Genomic DNA, 9,380 nt, shown 5'->3' on the forward strand with positions numbered 1-9,380 from the left:
ATATAAGCCGCAGCGAAAGGTGCAGGTAAATATGATCCAAGATCACAGAGAAGGAATGGAATAAAGGCCTCGGGGTTAAAAACTGCTCTGTATTCTGACAGTGGGCGTGTATGTAATATTGAGTACGAGAGGTGGGAATGGATAAGGTGACGCGTAGTCCGGGTCTTCTGTCATATCTCGTTTGTATTGGCCAAGTGCCATTTTCCTTCCATTCTGCCCTTTAATCAAAGTTATAATGAAGAGCCCGGGGCTCCGGCGATTGTAATGTGATGATGAGAGGGAGGATGGAGGTGATAGACCACAGCTACATGCCATTTGGACTCCGGGTTATTATATTTTCTTTCTGCCGGTGTGTAATATGGAGAGAGAGAATTTTTGGGGTAAATCGAAGATGTATCTAGATTGACTAAAGACAGCTGCAATAAAGGAATAGTGTACCATAGACAAATGCAAAATAAATATTTATTAAACCTATACGGTTGAAATAACGTGGCAGAACATTAACAATTTAATCCTTATTTTGCTATAACGGAAATTATATTGAAATGTTTATATGTACGTATTTGAATATATGTATGTATTTGTATGTGTTTCTAAATACAAAATTAATATTCACAGTACACAGACATTTATTTGGTAAACGCATGCTTTTATTCGGGATTCGATTAATCGCGATTAATCGTTTGACAACCCTAAAAATAAACAAAAAGAGTTAATTTTTAAATAGGCCTACAGAATATAAGTGTATAAATACATGTATATATTATATAATTGACTTAATCACCTCTTTTACCATCTTAAACGTTTTAAATGCGGCATTACAGGTTCATTAAATACTTTCAGATTCACAAAATATGATTCATATGTAACGCTTCACAAACTCACAAAATAGCTTGTGCTCCATTGAGCTTCGCCTGAAGCCGCTCGACACGGTAATTTGATTCACCTAGACAGAGTGTGATGGAATTTAATAACCTGAACAGCGATGATGTGTGTCTGGAAAGGCGGTTCGTTTCTCCAGGAATCCGAAGGCGAGGTTGAACCCACAGGAATGTTGAGCTCTGCGAGACAAAAACAGCTTCTCTCTCACTACTGATATTACATAAAGTTTCAACAATCTCATACTAAACTGAGCTCAGCATCAAAACAGAGCACAAGCTGTTTGTTTCTTGATTGACAGTTATTTGAGAGAGAGAGAGAGAGAGAGAAGGCTTTGGGGAATTGTGATCAGGAGACACGACTGAGATGTACTGGATCATACCGATTCTTTCTACATCACCTATAATTACAGCCACACACACAGAACTACTGTTTCTAATTTAAATTAGAAAATGTGATCAAATAAGTTTAAAAAAACTTTAAGATTTATCAATATATTGCTTAGCAATAGTTATACAGCATTTATGATGTAACAAGTGTCCAAGGAAAAAATAGACAACATAGTCATACCTTCAAGACATTAAAGAAAATCTCTATGACCGAATTTGTCTCACAAGAGAATTTAGTTCTTATACTTCAAGAAGACATAATTCATGTTGTGTGGGCTTTTCTTGAACGTGGAGCTGCAGATTCAGATCTTTTTTCTGCAGAGGATCAATGTCTTTTGTTTGCTGAATCATGAACAAAAGAATCATCTTTACCACTGCTACAGTACTTCTGTAACTGAAGATTTAAAGAGTCAGATCATCCCTGACGGTTTGTAAACATAAGACTGACATCAGATCATTTTTACCTCCCAAAATTATCAGAAATTTCAAAAATGTTCCTCTGGTGTTTGTAGCGTTGCAGAAATAACATCAGATGTAAATATGCAGATCATATAAATATGAGTTGAAGTGACCAAAATGATGTCACGTGTTTGTTTTAGGAGCAACCCAGCAAGACACAGACTGAGAAAACTAGATGAAGAGTGACAGATATAAGGTTTGGAATGACATACAACATGATATTTTTTAAAGACAGCACGTGATTATTTGCGTGCATGGAATGCACGGATGACCGAGCGCTGATGCAATGCACTCGACCTCGCATCTTCAGTGTGATGGATGAAGTGGAAGGAAAGACTTACACTTATACATTCGTCTGACACTTTTATTGGCCGCAGCTTCCAGTCTGATTAAAATGTATTCTGCTTGTCACGGGTCACTTCAGATGGGTCGCTCACCTTGTGCACAGCAGCGCATCCTGAAATTCAAAAATGAACCAAACACGTGATAGATCTGGATAGAAACATACATTGTTTCTTGTTTAATTCATTTTATTATTCTATTTCATTTATCACATTTATTACAATATTCATCATATGTATTCATTCATTTATTTTATTATTCACTTCTATTCATATTATTTGCTCCTTACTTTCCTGTTGTTTAACCTCATTGGGAGTTGTATTGTGTCTTATGCTGATATGAGTATCCATTGGTCTCCATCTCAAGGTCCATAATAATGTCATGAGACAATGTTTTGATACTGTAATCTTGAATGGTTAAAAACACATATTGAATCTGTTTCTAGTCAGACGAAGTTTGGCAGAGCTTGACTGAGCATCAACACACAACTGAGATTATTCAATAAATCATTTGTCTGTCTATTTAACATCACTTCGTCTCCTGCCTGCTGTTCTTCCCTTCAGCTCTATATCTCCCTGGTGGTTGGGTTAAAGGATTGACTCACAACGGAGTTGATATCTCCAGGTGTAATTTGTTCCTGACGGAGAGAGATCTAGTGAAACTGGACTCAAAGTTTAGATCTATAAGATCTACAAGCCATATCTCATAGTTGGATCTATCACACGTTAGTGAATAAGTTTGAAATTCATGTTTAAATATGCAATATAAAATTTTAAATAAATGTGAAAATTAAGGTCTTTGCTGTTTATTCAAATGTCGTTGATGTATTGAAAATGTTGTATTTTTGTTAAATAGTTGTGCTTGGAGTGTTAACTAAAGCTCAGCTTTGACAGGCAGGCTTGACAAAACGCGCTCACACACACAAGCACACACAGGTGCACACACTTACGTGGGGAAAGTCCGTAGATGTAATGATTTTTATACTGTACAAAGTGTATATTTTATCCCCTAAACCTAAAGATCATTGAAAACTTTTTGTAATAAAATATCGTTCTGACGATTTATACTGTATGTTTTTTTGAGTCCACATGAATTGGTCCCCGCCACACACACACACACACATTGTTTATTAACTCAACAAACATGAAAATTGGTGCTGTAGTCAACAAAAATGTATAACTTATAAAGTAGTCAATGTTTTTCTATGCATCTTTGTACAGGCAAATACAGCTCATATTCCCTGATAGTTTGCCTGCTTTAGTTCACATTTTTGCCAATTTTGTTCTCCAATAAATTCCAATAAAGTTGAGTATTTTTGTCCATTTTGTACATGCATTGTACACTGTTTTTACAGTTTAATCTAACACGAGGCAGCATCAAATGTATATATACAAACTATTGTATACTTTTGGCCATTAATGTATGCAATACTTTTTACATCTCAAATGAGGACCCGTTTGTTGATCACATGACATGAACACTTCTTGGTATTTAAATTTAAATGACTAGATTATAGCTTTACCATTATTAGAAATGTAATCTGAAAAGGTAAATAAAACTATGTATGCATGATTGTGTGTTTGTAAATAAATGTATTTTGTCCGTATACAGTGAGGGTGCAAATGAGAAATGCTCAACCTGTGCAGCGTGACATGATGTTAAAGAAGGGTTATAGCCTCCAGGCCACATTTGATAACACTGTAATACAGCTCTGACCTGCACTGAGCCTGCTGTTGGCTGAGCCATGAATCATCGCATTAGCTGGCGTCTCCTGTGAGAGGGAAAAAAGATCCACGCTCCCAGAAAACAGGTCTGAAAGAAGAGCTGCGAGGCGAGTTTGAGAGGATTTTGAAGGTCAAACCTGAGGAGAACGTAAACTATTCTAAAAGTATCCCGAAAGAATGGGAAAGATCTCTGTTTCTCGGTTTCTCGGGGCTGGTGATTTTCATTGGGGACATTTGGCTGCAGATTCATCAGAACAAAGACACTGGTTCTGGTGTTCAGGGGAACCTGATGCCTTTTAATTTTAGCTACAGGCCTCCAAAACTACATTTTTGCTCATTGTAAACCTAGCAGTGCACATACGGGTATTATATATATGCAGCTCGCTTTCAGATCCGAAACATAATCCTCCTCTTCTCACCAAGAACAAAACATCAAAGTTAAGAATGAAGAGATGCCCGCATTAAAGATTACCTTCCATGCATCTCTGAAACCATTTACTTAGACTGATGTTAATGTCTACACAGAAGCCATTCAAAATGACAGATGAAGTAAAAGCAATATCAGTTAATAACCTTAGTCTGAAAGATGTCGAATGAAATTATATTTGCAAATAAAAAGCTGCAAGTGACGTACATGCAGAACACAGCAAAAAAGTCACATTTAACACAAGACCTTAACCCAACAGAATAAAAACACTCCAACTCCATAGACCCCAACAGACTATGAAAATGCTATAAATGCCTTCTATTAAAATAAATAGATACACATTTAGTATTTTCATAACTTCAAAAATAAGATTATGTAATGCTAATGTGGTTGCACTTTATAGCTAAACTTTTACAGCTGAAATTAAAAGATGTTGATACAGAAAATACATTTTGGTTGTTTATATAAGATGCTACAAAAAATAAAGTTGAAAAAAAAATCTTATTGTTCAGTGTTTTTATATCCCATGTTTTTAGCAAATGCCAATACTAATCTAAAAACACCAGTATTTAAGATGGAGACCCTTTTGAATTATTTTACCCAATGTCTTTTATTTTGCAATGTATTTTTATGGCATTGACGTGACTTTCCCACGTGAAGCCGGCCCGGGACAAACCCCCTTGAGTGCCAGGACATGTTCCCTTGAGTGGTAAAACACGCAGCAAAATACCTGCTTTCAATAGGAGAAACAAAGAAACCGCATGAATTGCGTATAAATAATACGTGCAATATTGTGTCATATGTACGCCAAAGTTCGATTCTGCGTGCATATCAATTTAGCATGTGTGCATATTAAACAGCAATTTGTCTCATTAACCTGTCCCCAAACCCTAAACCTAACAGTATTATTTTAATTATTTCATTGTTTCCTCTTCATGTACGTTTAAAAATGGTTTCTCTCCACCTAGGTGCACGCAAACATTGGCGTATCACATGCACTCAAAATCTAACTTTAGCGTACGTATTACACGATAATGCAACAGCCTGTTATTTATACACAAATGATGAGACTGAATTCCATAAAACACGCAATTATTTGCTGAAATTAAAAGCAGTTTGATTCAACTGTGGTCCTTACGACTTACAAAGGAGCAAGATGTCCTTGGACATTGATAAGAAAAATAAACTTGATTTGAAAGGAAAAAGGTCTCTTATATAAGAACAAACATATTGATATTGAAAATGTTTTCATACAAAAAGAATGAATTACTGTAATTTTTACTACTTACTTATTTACTTATATATTTACACAGGAAAGCAAGACAAACATACAAAATAAGATAATTATTTGATTAACCTTCATATTAAGTTTTTTTGTTAATGCATTAGCTAAGATTGCTTAACAATAAGCGATGCTTCATATCATTTAATTATCTTAGTTCATGTTAATATCAAAGTACTTTTTAAAATCAAAAGTCGTATCTGTCACATTAGTTGAACTGTGCACTAACATGAACAACAACTTTACTGTGTTGACACTAACTAACATTAACAAAGATGAAAAACAATATTGTTTATTGTAAGTTCATGTTAGTCAATGCATTCACTAATGTTAACAAATATAACCTTAGTTTTTGCAGTGCTTAAGCACTTTACATGAGAACTATTTGTCCAACACATGCAGTTGTTTCCGACATGGAACCCTCTAAATCAGTCACTTGAGGTTCAGTTTCAGACTAAAGGAAGTTTAGAACAGATCCATGATTTACAAGTCCTGACATTTATACACTCGTGTGGTTTGACTCGGCCAACAAACATCCTTTCCAGCTATTACCGCTTTAAAAGTCAACGTAACTCAATATTTTAACACTGGAGCCATCGAGTCCGATTTTAATGAATGTTTATTCATCATTTCTTTCATTGAAATCTCCAGCAGCTGTGTGTGTTTCCTAAAACCAATGTTTTAAAAGGATGAGGATCTGTTTTGGGCCTTGCCTTAAGTAAATGCGTGTCGGTTTGACTTCATTGAGAAACCCAATACTATCGGAGAGATCTGCCGTCCCCCCAAGCATTTCATATCAGGGTGACACTTACCAAATGAGAGAGGCAATCCCTCCTACCCCCACCCTTCCTTATAAAAATCCTGGGGTTATTTTTATTCGTCTTTCTTTTCCATCACAAAAGGGTCGGCACTGTATCCGCGCTTCCTCCCCGGTTTAATGCATCGGCATATTAGCATTTAGATAACCCCTCTGAATATGGGAGAACAGGGAATTGAAGGCAGGAACAGAATAAATACAGTGAATAAAACATCATACATTTGAAATGAACGGCGCTGGAGGTTTTTCCAGGCTGGAATTTGGTGAGAAGTATATTTATACTTTTTAGTGGTTTGCTGGTCTTTGCTGGTTTAGCTGGAAAGGGAGACCAAATAAAGGAAAAGTTTATCTGAAAATAATATTCTGTCATCTTTATTCATCTTCATGTGTTTGTAAACCTGTCTGTGACTCTTTCTTCTGTGGAACACAAAAGATTAATTGAGACATGGTTTTGTGTCTATATAATGTAAGTTATTGGGTACAATGGACATGAGGTTGAATATATAATGAACAATCCCCAGATCATTCAGAAGAGATTGTCCAAACAGAAGGCCTTGTTTAATATGTTGACTCTTCCAAACCTTCTAATCTGTATTTTCCTCACTGTAAATGAAACTCAAAGATGCCCAGCTGAAGAGCCACGAGGGTAATTCATGATTATATCCCGACAGTCCACTAACCTGCTGTCTATTGTCACAGCTCCGCTGGCCTTGTGCTCTATTAAGCCGCACTTCTGACTCAGATGGAAATGACTAAGGTCCCTCAGGGCCCAATCACACAGTCATCACGCTGAGACCGAGCGGAAGACCCGTCTATGCAGATCAGTGTGTGTTAAGAGGACACTCTGCAAATCTAATGACCATTTAACCATCTGGGCTACAGAGAAAAAGAGAGATCAAGAGAGACTGAGAGAGAGAGAGACCCCATAGAGACGACTCCGGACCCATCAGTATTCCTGTCAGCATCTCCACATGCGGAACCAGAAGCGAAATATCCCTCGCACCCGCCCGACAGGCTTTATTGAAACAAATTGCCGGTCTTTTTACCATCTGCACTTAAATGTCTGCGCGCATGTGGCGGGTGGAGGGAGCGAAAGCACATGATTAAAACACGCAGAACGGGGGGAGGTGCGTCCTGAGACTGAGGTCAATCAACACCGACTGATTTAAAGACTTGGAGAAGATGCTATTCAGAATCGAGGGTCGGGGTCTAACAACACGACTGTTTACACGAGACCTTTATAGTCAAGTGGTTAAAAGGGATGAAAATGACACACCTTGAAAGGTTTGCTCTAGCACAGATAACAAACTGTGACATTGTGTGTGTGTGTGTGTGTGGCTTTTACTGTACGTGCAATGTCTAAAACAGTTTATGTGACATCCTAATATATTTTGTGTATGTTCTAGAAATGCATTCCTAAAAAAAGACCATTTTGTGTGTCCCATAAGAAAGAAATATCACAGATGAAGTCTCTGTAATATCTCAGTTATTTCTCCTAGGCATCAATGAGATCAAATGGAGATCAAATGGACACCGTTGTTTTAGTCTCATCTGTGTCTCAAATATTTCTCCAAAGAAAGAAACGGAAATCTCACAAATGAAATTTCTCATCAAATTTGCCCAATTCCAAATTGTTTTACGACTACAACCTACAGTAATTTTACGGCGAAATGTATTTGAACAATTGTCTCGTTTGATTCATTTTTTTTCTCCCAAGCATTTAAGGAGAAACATCTGAGACTAAGTTGAGAAGTAAATGAGACACATGTTAGAAATCCCATCAAATCTCCTAAAAGAGCAACATCTGATCAATGACATTTTCCTTTGGGGTCAGAAATTTTAAGGTATCCGGACCTTTATTTACAGGCCAGAATACTCGATTGATGATGGGCTCTATTGACTTATACCAGAAAAATACATCTAGAAACCGACTAAAACAACCTAGCAACCTCAGAGCGACACACTAACACCTTAGCAACACCACTGCGTTGCTATGGCAACCCTCAGAACACACTACCCTAGCATTGTAGTCCACAGGGAAATAAATGTATCAATCTGACATTTCATACACAGACGTGGAAACCTACGAGAGAAGACACGAAGAGACAAAGTAAAGAGGGAAGAAAGGCATCGGAGTGATAGGTAAAAAATGAGGCAAGTTTGGCTTCACACCTGCACAGCTCACACCTGTGCACAGAGCCGCAGCATTAGAGGGGATTTTGTAGATGTATTGTACCGTGACAAACCCACTGTCAGCACATATTCTTGCCTCTAGATTTATAACCCCGGACACACGGGCTCATTATTGGCCGAGACAACTGAGCGTATGCCCCCACCCATAATGGTATGTCCCATCAACGGGGGTCCTCAGTCAGGTCGTCATGGCAACAGCACCAAAGCAAACAAAGGGGTCGAATGAAAGGAACGTGATAAGATGAAAGGTGCTTACCTAACCGAGAGAGCTGATTGGATAAGAGCAGGAGTTAAAACTGTTACAGCACACCTCAGTAAACACACAGAATGAAGTACAGCGGCGCATGCATCTCGCTGATGAAAAAAACACAAAAACAAAGAATAGATAAGCAACACAATCTACACCTCTAAATATAATTCATGCAGAATACACATTGTTTCTTTAATAGTACATTTGTTATTTTAATTAGTAAAAATGTTTCATTTGCATGTGTTTAAGTTAGAAAAACCTTGTTGTTATTTCAAGGACCAGGAAAATTTTAGGCCCAGTTTCACAGACAAGGCTTAGTTTATGCCGGGAGTTGTTAAATTAGGATATTTGAGGCACATTTATAAAAATGCCTTAGATGAAAATATTACTGGTGTGCATCTTGAGACAAAACAATGGCACTGATATATTTTAAGATGTGTCATGGCAAGTTATTTTCAGTTAAGACAGGTCAAACATTAATTTTTAGTCTGGGACTAGTCTTAAGCCTTGTCTGTGAAACCTGGCATTGGAGTTTTTAAGCCCAGTGCACATAGAATCAGAAATTTGCATTTCGCACGTTCAATACGACCTCACGTTGTGTCAAAACAATGTGATGAC

General features: G+C 37.3%; 1 long non-coding RNA gene across 1 annotated transcript; it reads right to left on the bottom strand.

The window, feature by feature from the left end:
* Window positions 1-1,007: 1,007 nt before the first annotated feature.
* On the bottom strand, window positions 1,008-8,869 carry LOC130438370 (uncharacterized). Its single transcript, XR_008909316.1, has 3 exons — window positions 8,769-8,869; window positions 2,069-2,184; window positions 1,008-1,061 (listed from the first exon to the last, which is right to left on the bottom strand). It is a non-coding gene; the product is annotated as an uncharacterized LOC130438370 (long non-coding RNA).
* Between the last annotated feature and the right edge of the window lie 511 nt (window positions 8,870-9,380).

The sequence above is a fragment of the Triplophysa dalaica genome, chromosome 16 (assembly GCF_015846415.1).
Source record: "Triplophysa dalaica isolate WHDGS20190420 chromosome 16, ASM1584641v1, whole genome shotgun sequence".
Taxonomy (NCBI): domain Eukaryota; kingdom Metazoa; phylum Chordata; class Actinopteri; order Cypriniformes; family Nemacheilidae; genus Triplophysa; species Triplophysa dalaica.